Source organism: Scyliorhinus torazame, chromosome 14 (assembly GCF_047496885.1).
Source record: "Scyliorhinus torazame isolate Kashiwa2021f chromosome 14, sScyTor2.1, whole genome shotgun sequence".
Lineage (NCBI taxonomy): Eukaryota > Metazoa > Chordata > Chondrichthyes > Carcharhiniformes > Scyliorhinidae > Scyliorhinus > Scyliorhinus torazame.
In genome coordinates, this window is record NC_092720.1 from 70,544,620 (window position 1) to 70,557,308 (window position 12,689).

The window sequence follows — 12,689 nt, forward strand, 5'->3', positions numbered from 1 at the left end:
TAAGGTTCGCAAACAAGGAAGGCGGTTCAACCTTGAGGGTCGCGAGGCCGCAGACAGTCAGTGGGGGTATAGGGCCGCCAAATTTAAATGTTAAGCTCTGGAGGTTGCATTGGAAGTCCAACGCCAGGAGAGTGGGAGCGCAGAGATGGGGGAGGACATACAGCCGGTAATTTTTGAACTCCCTCCCTTGCACCGTTAGGTTTGCGATGCAGAACCCTTTGATCTCAACGGAGTGGGACCCCGCCACCAGGAAGATTTTCTGGGTGCTTGGACGAATTACAAGGGAACAGCGTCTTACCGTGTCCAGATGAATAAAACTCTCCGTGCTCCAGGCGTCGATTAAACACGGCGTCTCGTATCCATTCACCAGCACTGTCATCGTTGCTGTCTGGAGCGTCCAGGGCCGCAACTGGTCCAAGGTCATCGATGCCAAGCGTGGTTGCTGCATCAGGTCATTGTTGTCAGGCAGCATGGAGCCGTCCGTGTTGGGGTCCTTGCCTGTCAGCCAAGATGGCGCGTCCATGGATCGGACGCGGTCTGGGGTGGACAGAATGACCGCTCCCATGGATCGCACGTGGGCTGCGGGTAAGAAAATGACGGCGCTCATCTCTCCCTCATGGCGTCCGGGCCCCAAAATGGCGGCGTCCTTTAGCCTCACGTGGGTCGCTGGGGGGGCTGAGTCGGTGGTCCCGTTTCTTCCCTGGAGATCGCGGCAACCCCCCGGGACTGGCACACCGCGGCGTAGTGGCCCTTTTTGCCGCAGCTTTTACAGGTAGCCGAGCAGGCCGGGCAGCGCTGCCGGGGGTGTTTCGGTTGGCCGCAAAAATAGCAGCGGGGCCCCCCCGGGTGGTCTGGGGTTCTGGCCGCGCAGGTTTGCGGGGGTGGGGGGGGTGCCGGAGAGTCGATCGTGGCGGGGGTCCACGGAGCCCAAGGGGCTGCAGTGCGGTCGGGGGCGTAGGCGCGGGCGTTTCGCGAGGCCACATCGAGGGATGCCGCCAGGGCCCGAGCTTCTGTGAGTCCCAGAGAGTCTTTCCCCAAAAGTCTCTGGCGGATCTGGGATGAAGCCAAACCTGCCACATACGCATCTTGGACCAGGAGCTCCATGTGCTCGTTCGCCGTTACCGCCGGGCAGTTGCAGTTTCTTCCCAGGATCTGCAGAGCATTGTAGAACTCATCCAGTGATTCTCCGGGAAGTTGTCGCCATGTCGCGAGCTGATAGCGTGCAAAGACCTGGTTGGCGGGCCGGATGTAGATCTCTTTCAGCGTGGCGATCGCCGCTTCGAAATTGTCCTCGTCCTCGATGAGTGAGTAGATGTCAGGACCCACCCTGGAATGGAGGACTTGCTTCTTCTGTTTGTCCGTCGGTTTGCCGGGGGGCGTTCGGGGATAGCCCTCAAAACACGCCAGCCAGCGTTTAAAAACAGAGGTAGAGTTAGCTGCTTGGGGGCCGATTCGCAGGCACTCCGGGGTGATCCGGAGCTCCATATTCCTACTTCGTGTTTTAATTCTGCTCAATAAATTGTAGGACCATCAATATGACACAAGGCAGGTTGTATTAACATCAATCAAGGCTTTATTGAGCAGACTTGTTCCCCAGCAGCTCGGTTACAGAATGCAGCTGCTGGAAGAACCTGGGTTCTTATACCCGCATTTCTGGGTGGAGCCCAGTAGGCGGCAGATCCTATCAGGACCCAGTATCCATCCACCAAGAGCCTCTCGGCATCATGGTGTACCGTATTACCCCTAATACATACCGCCACATGCTCATCAACAACTAAGCCTTCCTCCTTACCAACCTCTCCCTCTGATGCTATCTGTTGATGGCCTTGTGGTCTCTGTTGTTTGTTTGGCCATGGCCCTCCTCCAGCAAATCTCCTCCTCCACCTCCCAAGATTGGCAATAAGACTGTGAGAAGAGGGCAGGCAAAGATATGAGCACCTCTGTGTACACAGCTTTCATCCATACAGCAATTCACCTATGGAAATCACTGAGCCTCCCATGTACCACACCCAAGAGCCCTCCTATCCCACAATTGCCTCCTCCCTTTAAACCTAGACTTCCCCCAGCTGAACCTGTTTGGAGCAATATCGTCAGACACGCCCACTATAATCCTTTTGTTGTCAGCCATCACCCTCCAGCCTCTGTCACCCTCAAGCTTCTACCTATTGACATAGATTCTCCAAAAATCACCATGTGCCTCCCCTCAATCACCTCCACACCCATGACCCAATCACAGTGACTCTCAACCCTATATCTCTTATTCTTGATCATAACCCCCTGACACCTTGCTTCTCAAAATCTTGGAGCTTACATTCGTCACTTTTTTTTGAAAATCATTTTATTGAAGGCATTTTCAATATATACATTACCAAGAAATACAAAAGCCAACTGCAGCAACTGGAAACAAACCCCTCCCTCCCAACATGGCCCCCAACAAACACCTCCCACAGACCATTCTGCCACCCTAGCCCCTGCCCCGCTTTTCCAGTTTTCGCCCCACCGAAACAGGAAATAAAACAAACCCGCCACCCCACAGACAACTCAAAACCCCTTAAAGAAGTTGATGAACAGCTTACAAATCGAGGTGAACCCTTCTCTGCACCTCGAATGGTGAACTTGATCTTTTACAAATGCCAAAAGTGCTTATCCATACCCCTGCCTTCGGCGACTCCGAGTCCTGCCAACACAACAAAATCCATCTCCGGGCAATCAGGGAGGCAGGCATCTCTCCCCACCTGCACTCCTGGATCCTCCAACACAAATATCGCCACCTCCGGATTCGGAGTTACCTCAATCCCAAAATCTTTTACATCACATCCAAAAATCCATTCCAAACTCGGATACGCCCAAAACATATGCACATGATTCGCCGGTCCCCAGCCCCTACACCGGCCACAACTATCCTCCACCCCGGAAAGATCCGAATTACCCTGGAAATGGTCATGTGGGCCCTGTAGACCACCTTTAATTGGATAAGGCCTAGTCTTGCACACAGGGACGTATTCACCCTCCAGAGATTCATTCCATACTCTAGCCCTCAACGTCCCACCCAACTCCTCCTCCCACTTACGCCTAACCTCATGGGAGCACTCTCACTCTTCATCAACTCACCATACATTTATTTATTTTTTCCAATTAAGGGGCAATTTAGCGTGGCCAATCCACCTACCCTGCACATCTTTGGGTTGTGGGGGCGAGAGCCACGCAGACACGGGGAGAATGTGCAAACTCCACAGACAGTGACCCAGACCGGGATCGAACCTGGGTCCTCGGAGGTGCTAACCACTGTGCTGCCCTTAACTCACCATACATGTCCTCAACCATGCCCTCCCCTATTTCATCCTTGGACAGAAGCCTAACCTGCAGAACCGAGGGCGGCAGCATTGGAAACAATGGCATCTCCTTCCTCATGAAGTCCCTAAGCTACAGATAACCTACCTGAACCCATTCCCCTTCGGCAACTGGTACACCCCCTCCAGCTCCTCCAAGTTGACAAACTTCCCTCCAACAAACAAATCCGTGAAATATTCTATCCCCACCTGCCACCACATTGCATCCAACCCCGTCAATGCAAACATACGACTATCGCAAATTGGTGCCCACAGAGACATGCCTTCCAATCCAAAGTACTACCATCATTGGTTCCAAACCCTCAGTGCTGATACCACCACTGGACTCGTGGGGTACTGGACTCGTGGGGTACTTGACCGGCGAGAATGGAAGGGGCGCCAACAACAGTGCCCTCAAGCTGGTCCCCTTACACGAGGCCGTCTCCGACCTCTCCTTGCTAGCCATTGCAATATTTGCTGCCCAGTGGTAGTTCAACGAGCTTGGCAACGCTAACCCCAATTGATCCCTCTCTGAGAACACCCTCCTAACCCTCCATTCGTCATTCTTGGTCTGCCCTCTGTAACCCTTGACTCACCCTCAGACATCATTAAACTCCCCTCTTTGAATGTGGTCCTTTCCTCTGTGGTATAGATGCTTTGTTTAGATATTCAAATCGCAGAATCTGACAGGAACAACCACTCTAAAGGCCAACTGCTTAACTGAAATGGTTTCCCTCAACTCCCACTATGCCAGTTCCTTCCCTTTCATGTCCCAATTCTACCCTTGCAAGTTCCACTGTTGCGCATTTTCATGCCTTGACCCCACCTGCAAGAACACCCCCACTTCACCCTTGCTGCTACCGCCAGTGAATATTCTTCTGCTCCCCTTCCCTTTTCTGCAGAGTTCAACAAAGACACTGCTCACATCTAATCCAAATCGATTATCTCACCTGGTAAAGATGTAGTCATTAGTCAGGTGGCATGACTTTCCCACTCACTATGGACTTAATTAGGAAACTTCATGAAAATTGATGGAATGGTAATGTACGAAAGAGATTCTAGGCACCAGACTGCGCGAGTCCCAACCAACTGCCTGAAATGTCACCGACTTAATCGCTTAAACTTAACCCGGTGCCAGGAAGCTGAGATTTGGCTCCCGCCTGATTCAGTCACCCCACCTGCCATGTTTCCCGCTCATTAAACTCTACTCATACTATGTGATTCACCAAGTACAGGTTCCTCGAACACACTATCCCCACCCGTGGTGCTGATTTCTGCACCAGTGCTTGGTTGGGATTGACACATTGCTCTTTCGCTTAATCAGCAAACCCCAGACATGGGCCGAGCGACTCCTTCTGCACTGTAGGGATTCTATTCTATGGACACCTGAGAAGGGCCTAAAAGAGTAGAAATAGACAAAATTTGGTACTCAGTGACAAGGATAAGCAGAGTAGCAGAGCAATGCACTATCAGATTTCCTGGACATACATGATTTCCAGGTAGAGCCACAACATGCAGAAAATACACGGTCTTGCCACTTTAAATTGATTCAAAAATTTAAGTAACCTGATATCAACTACACACTGAGCATTCAAGCCAAATTCACCCTATTCACTCCTTTGTCATATCACCTTGACAGTATCAAGCTTATACAATTGGCTTTAATCATTCAAAACATCAGTCAGTTTAAAAGATGCCATTTACCAAAAGAGTCAATCAAAATCATTCCCAGTCACCAGTAATGACACTCAATTAATACCTAGAGCATCAGTCAAGCCAATAAAATGAACAATTACAATTAACCCACAAATTACTGGTAGCTGTTTAATCAAACAGTTAGACATATGGATTTTGTGACAAAAACAATAGTGATACCATCAGCACTCAACTATTAAAGGGTAAATTAGACACCAATTTCTGCCAACCACACATACACAATTAAACTTTGAAATCAGGAATCAGTTGACCCGAGTTACCCTGCTCCTCCGGAAGCTCCACTATAATAGCATCTCACCAAGAGACTTACCATTGAAAGGAATGGAATGGAGTGAAATTGCAACAAGTAGATACCCACTAGGCAGCACGGTGGCACAGTGTTTAGCACTGCTGCCTAAGGCACTGAGGACCCGACTTCCGGTTGCGGCGATGCGGAGCTAAGCCGCACATTTCGGCAGCTCCCGCTATCACGGACCTTTGGGCTCTCCAGAGGAGCCCCAACGGAAATTTTCTGATTGAATCCCGTGTGGGAAGGTGAAGTAAGGTCCCCCTCACGTTGTATGGCAGGGATTAGCGGTGGAGCGTCGGAGAAAGGGGCTTTGGAGCAGCGGCAGAAACGAGGGGGAAGAAACAAAATGGCGGAGGGCGGAGATCGAGCAGCATGGGGGCCGGACCAGCAGGAATTCCTCAGGCGCTGTGTGGAGGAGCTTAAAAAGGAGGTGCTGGCGCCAAAGCTGTTGGCGATCGAGGGGCTGAAGGAGACCCGGAAGGCCCAGGCGGTGGAGCTCTGTGAGGTGAGGGATAGAAATAATGAGAACGAGGATGAGATCCTGGGCCTGCCGGTAAAGTTGGAGGCGCACGAGGCGGTGCACAGGAGGTGGACCGAGAGACTCGAGGTCCTGGAGAACAGGTCGAGGAGGAAGAATCTCCGGATTCTGGGTCTCCCCGAAGGAGTGGAGGGAGCTGATGCAGGGGCGTATGCGAGTACGATGCTCCATTCGCTGATGGGTGCGGAGGTCTCTCCGAGCCCCCTGGAGCTGGAAGGAGCTCACCGGGTCCTGGCGAGGAGACCCAGGGCTGATGAGCCGCCAAGGGCGATAGTGGCGAGGATCCATTGCTTCGCGGACAAAGAAAGTGTCCTGCGATGGGCCAAGAAGGTGCGGAGCAGTAGATGGGAGAATGCGGTGATCCGAGTCTACCAGGACTGGAGTGCGGAGGTGGCAAAGAGGAGAGCTGGCTTCAACCGGGCCAAGGCGGTGATGCACAAAAAAAGTCAGGTTCGGAATTCTGCAGCCTGCGCGACTGTGGGTCACTTATCAGGACCGACACCACTATTTCGAAACGCCAGAAGAGGCTTGGACCTTTATCCAAACGGAAAAATTGGACTCGAACTGAGGGGCTGTGGTTGTGGGGGGGGGGATGTTGACCGTATAGAGGGTTGTAAATATGGGTAAAGAATGTTTCATGGGTGGGATGATAGATGGGGATGTGGGAAGAGTTCTTGTTAAATTTTTTTTCAGTTGACGAGATAGTGGGAAATTTGGGCGTCGGTGCTGGAGGGAGATGAGACTCGGGGATGGAGGAACTGGGATAAGGCCGCAACAGGAGCTGCGCCACAGGGGGCGGGGCTGGCTCAGGAAAGCGCGGGCTTTTTCCCGCGCTAGGGAGGGGGGGATGGAGTAAGGTAAGGAGGAGAGACTCCCACACGTGGGAGATCAACGGGAATGCGGGGGAAGCCGGGGTCAGCAGATGTCAGCTGACTCACGGAAGTAGTATGGGGGGAGCAAAAGAGCTAGATGCGGATCTAGAGGGGAGGGGGGGAGGGAAGGGGGGAGAGGGGGGACAATAGGGTTGCTGCTGCACTGGCCGAGGGGGAACTGAAAATGGAAGAGGTGGTCGGGGCGGGGGTTCCCCGTCTGGGGGGGTGCGTGAGGCGCGGGCACGGGACTGGCCTAAGATAGGAGATTGCTAGTCAAGGGGGGGGGGGGAGCCCCCCCAATCCAGCTGATCACGTGGAATGTGAGAGGCCTAAGCGGGCCGGTTAAGAGGGCCCGTGTTTTCGCGCGCCTAAAGGGACTGAAGGCAGACGTGGTCATGCTTCAGGAGACACATCTGAAGGTGGCAGATCAGGTCAGGTTAAGGAAGGGATGGGTAGGACAGGTGTTCCATTCGGGGCTGGATGCGAAGAATAGAGGGGTGGCAATATTGGTGGGGAAGCGGGTGTTGTTTGAGGCCAAGAATATAGTAGCGGACAATGGAGGCCGATACGTGATGGTGAGCGGTAGGTTGCAGGGGACGGAGGTGGTATTGGTTAATGTATACGCCCCAAACTGGGACGATGCTGGATTCATGAAACGGATGTTGGGGCGTATTCTGGACTTTGAGGTAGGGAGCTTGATAATGGGTGGGGATTTCAACACGGTGTTGGACCCAGCATTAGATCGTTCCAGATCTAGGACGGGGAAGAGGCCGGCGGCAGCCAAGGTGCTCAGGGGCTTTATGGATCAGATGGGGGGGGGGGGGAGAGTAGACCCGTGGAGATTTGCCAGGCCTTTGGCCAGAGAATTTTCTTTTCTCTCCCATGTACATAAGGCCTACTCCCGGATAGATTTTTTTGTTTTGGGCAGGGCATTGATCCCGAAAGTGGAGGGAACGGAGTATTCAGCCATAGCCATTTCAGAACACGCCCCGCATTGGGTGGAGCTAGAGCTGGGGGAGGAGAGGGACCAACGCCCGTTGTGGCGGTTGGACGTGGGACTGCTGGCAGACGAGGAAGTGTGTGGGAGGGTGCGGGGGTGCATCGAAAGGTACTTGGAGGCTAACGACAACGGGGAGGTGCAGGTGGGAGTAGTATGGGAGGCGCTGAAGGCGGTGGTCAGGGGAGAGTTAATCTCCATCAGGGCTCATAGGATGAAGAGAGCGGGCAGGGAAAGGGAGAGGTTAGTGGGGGAGATTTTAAGGGTGGACAGGAGTTATGCAGAGGCTCCTGATGAGGGACTACTCAGGGAAAGACGAAGTCTTCAGACGGAGTTCGACATGTTGACCACAGGGAAGGCGGAGGCAGTGGAGGAAGGCACAGGGGGCGATATATGAATATGGGGAGAAGGCGAGTCGGATGCTGGCACATCAGCTCCGTAAGAGGATGGCAGCGAGGGAAATAGGTGGAGTCAAGGATGGCAGGGGAACTACGGTGCGGAGTGTGGTGAAAGTGAATGAGGCATTTAAGGCCTTATATGAGGAGCTGTATAGGTCCCAGCCCCCAGGGGGAAAAGAGGGGATGCGACGATTCTTGGACCAACTGGGGTTCCCGAGGGTGGAGGAGCAGGAGGTGGCTGGTTTGGGGGCGCCCATTGGGGAGGAGGAGCTGGTTAAAGGACTGGGGAGCATGCAGGCGGGGAAGGCCCCGGGGCCGGATGTGTTCCCGGTGGAGTTTTATAGGAAGTATGTAGACCTGTTAGCCCCGTTGCTGGTAAGGACCTTCAATGGAGCAAGGGAGGGGGGGACTCTGCCCCCGACAATGTCGGAGGCGGCAATCTCTTTGATCTTGAAGTGGGATAAAGACCCACTGCAATGCGGGTCGTATAGACCGATCTCGCTCCTCAACGTAGATGCTAAGTTGCTGGCAAAAATGTTGGCTACGAGGATTGAGGACTGTATCCCGGGGGTGATTCACGAGGACCAGACGGGATTCGTAAAGGGTAGGCAGCTAAATACCAATGAACGAAGACTCTTAAATGTGATAATGATGCCATCGGTGGAGGGAGAGGCGGAGATTGTGGCAGCTATGGACGCAGAGAAGGCCTTTGACCGAGTAGAGTGGGAGTATCTCTGGGAAGCGTTGAGGAGGTTTGGGTTCGGGGGAGGGTTTATTAGTTGGGTTAAGCTCCTGTACAGAGCCCCGGTGGCGAGTGTGGTCACGAACCGGCAGAGGTGGGAGTATTTCCGGCTGTACCGAGGGACGAGGCAGGGGTGCCCCCTGTTCCCTCTGCTGTTTGCATTAGCAATTGAACGTTTGGCCATGGCGTTAAGGGAGTCGGGGAAATGGAAGGGGGTGGTCCCAGGGGGAGAGGAACATCGAATGTCGCTGTACGCAGACGACTTGTTGCTCTATGTGGCGGATCCAGTGGAGGGGATGGTTGAGGTCATGCAGATCCTAAGGGACTTTGGAGACTTCTCGGGCTATAAGCTCAATGTGGGAAAGAGTGAGCTCTTTGTGGTGCAGCGGAGGATCAGGGAAGAGGGATAGACGACCTACCGTTGAGGAGGGCGGAAAGGAGCTTTCAATACTTGGGGATTCAGGTAGCTAGGAGCTGGGGGGCACTTCACAAACTTAATTTGAAGCGGCTGGTGGAACAGATGGAGGAGGACTTTAAAAGGTGGGACATGTTGCCACTCTCGCTGGCGGGCAGGGTACAATCGATTATAATGGTGGTTCTCCCGATGTTTCTTTTTGTATTCCAATGCCTCCCAATTGTGATTACCAAGGCCTTCTTTAAAAGGGTAAGCAGGAGCATTATGGGATTTGTGTGGGCGAGCAAGACCCCGAGGGTAAGGTAGCAGAGATAGAGGGTTGGCGTTGCCGAATCTGGGTGGCTACTACTGGGCAGCCAACGTGGCGATGATCCGTAAGTGGGTGATGGAGGGAGAGGGGGCGGCGTGGAAGAGGTTGGAGAAGGCGTCCTGCAAAGGAACGAGCCTGGGGGCGCTGGTGACGGCACCGCTGCCACTCTCGCCGACAAGGTACACCACAAGCCCGGTGGTGGCGGCAACGTTAAAAATCTGGGGGCAGTGGAGACGACATAGGGGAGCGATGGGAGCCTCGGTGTGGTCCCCGATCAGGGATAACCATCGGTTTGTCTCAGGAAGGATGGACGGGGGTTTCAGAGCTGGCATCGGGCAGGGATTATAAGAATGGGGGAACTGTTCATCGACGGGACGTTTGCGAGCTTAGGGGTGCTGGAGGAGAAATTTGGACTACCCCCGGGAAATGCTTTCAGGTATATGCAAGTGAGAGCGTTTGTGAGGCGGCAGGTGAGGGAGTTCCCGCTGCTCCCGGCACAGGGGATTCAAGACAGGGTGATTTCGGGCGTATGGGTCGGGGAGGGCAAGGTGTCGGCAATACACCAGGAGATGAAAGAAGAGGGGGAGGCTTTGGTAGAGGAGCTAAAAGGTAAATGGGAAGAGGAGCTAGAGGAGGAAATTGAGGAGGGGCTGTGGGCTGATGCCCTAAGTAGGGTTAATTCCTCTTCCTCGTGTGCCAGGCTTAGCCTGATACAGTTTAAGGTAGTTCACAGAGCGCATATGACGGGGGCGAGGCTGAGTAGATTCTTTGGGGTGGAGGACAGATGTGGGAGGTGCTCAGGAAGTCCGGCGAACCATGTCCATATGTTTTGGTCATGCCCGGCACTGGAGGGGTTCTGGAGGGGAGTTGCGGGAACAGTATCTAAGGTGGTGAAAGTCCGGGTCAAGCCAAGCTGGGGGCTAGCACTATTTGTAGTAGTGGACGAGTCGGGAGTGCAGGAGACGAAAGAGGCCGGCATTCTGGCCTTTGCGTCCCTAGTAGCCCGGCGAAGGATCATGTTAATGTGGAAAGAGGCGAAGCCCCCCAGCTTGGAGACCTGGATAAATGATATGGCAGGGTTTACCAAGTTAGAGAGGATAAAGTTTGCCTTGAGGGGGTCTGCGCAGGGGTTCTACAGGCAGTGGCAACTGTTCCTAGACTATCTCGCGGAGCGTTAGAGGAAGGTCAGACAGCAGCAGCCGGAGACAGCTTTCTTGGGGGGGGGAGCGGGGAAGAGGAAGTGGAAGGGGGGCATTTGAGCAAGAAAATACATGAATGATCCGGGAAACTGATATGTACGGGAGGAATCCAATGTACAAAGTTCTGTATCATATTGACTTGCCATGTTCATGTCTTGCTATGCAAGCTTTCTTTCTTTTGTGTTACGGGGGGGGGGGGGGGGGGGGGGGTTGTTTTGGATGGTTGAAAATTTTGTTAATAATTTTTAATAAACATATATTTTTTAAAAAAGGCACTGAGGACCAGGGTTCAGATCCTGGCCCTGGGTCCACTGTTCATGTAGAGTTTGCATATTCTCCCAGTGTCTGCGTGGGTCTCACTCCCACAACCCAAAGATATGCAGGGTAGGTGGATTGGCCTCGCTAAATTGCCCCTTAATTGGAAAAAAATAATTGGGTACTCTAAATTTTTTTTTTTAAAGTAGATACCCACTAAAGGTAGGACTGGTCTATTCAAGTGTGAGTGAATTTTTAACAGCATGTTAAGCTATTTACTGCCAAACAACCTTTCTGGCACTGAAAATTAACTTTTACAAGTGTAGAGTTTTATTCCTTTATATTTTAAATATTGTTGATGATTTTAAAAATGTAATCATGTACATTTATTAAAACATATTTTATCCCCTTTCTCTTAATCCATTTAATTTACTGTGCTTGATTTGGCATTGAATTAATTGTTCTATCATATATTTTGTTGTTTAGTCTACATGCCTCTGTAAGGATTCTTCAATCTGATATATTAAGGAAACACGCAACTGCTTGTCCTGTCCACACAGGTCCCAGATCCCTTTAGAGGGCATCACGAGTGTGCAAAAGCTCACAGAAAGACTTTGGTCAACTGTAATGAATGGCTAGCACCATTTGTTTACTGCTGACTGCAAAGTTTGGGCCAATATTTATTGCTTACCCACTCAGTCCATGTTAAGGCCACTACCATCGCATTGACTAGCCTCCTTTTTTACTTCACGGTTTTTTGAGCGAAAGTATGCGGAAAGCAGGGCCTTCTTAGGATTGTTCACCGTCCTGAAAACACCAACAGTAGGTTGACAGGGGACCCCAACACAGTAATATGTCAATACTCAGTTGCAACAGGCCACTTATGTGTGCCCCAACCACCCAAGCAGCAAATATAGGAACCAGATAGTTGGTGCATTTGCTGAAATTACAATGTAGTTGTGGTGAGGAAGTGATTTTTCTGGCTAGATAGTTGTTGTGGATAGAGATAGTAAGCTGCAGAGTTCTTGCAAATCTTTAATTTACTATCTGTAGGCAGGGCACTGTAGGCAGGGCAATGTATGCAACATAGTTCGTTCATAGATAACCCAATGCTAGCAAAGTAGCACCTACATTCTATGTACAGTCAAAACCATGAGTTTCAGAGAGAACACACCTATTAAAAGTGTCAAACCATATTAGGAAGTGTGTGTGGGGTTGGGGGGGGGGGAAAGTATGGCAGAAGTTTATCTGGGTCATAATAATGGAGTCAAATTAAAATATACTACATTAAGGGGCAGCATGGTGGCGCAGTAGTTAGCACTGCTGCCTCACGGCGTTGAGCACCCGGGTTCGATACCGGCCCTGAGTCACTGTCCGTGTGGAGTTTGCACATTCTTCCCTTGTCTGTGTGGGTCTCACCCCCATAACCCAAAAGGTGTGCAGAGTAGGTGGATTGGAATAATGCTAGAATTGAAAAAAGAAAAAGAGAATTGGGCACTTTAATTTAAAAAAAAAAAAAAAAAATATATATATATATATATATATATACTGCATTAAAATTTACACAGAACTTTGAAGGAGTTAATTGTTAATATCCTGTGTTGCTGGGCAAAGGCTGGGTATTTTTCA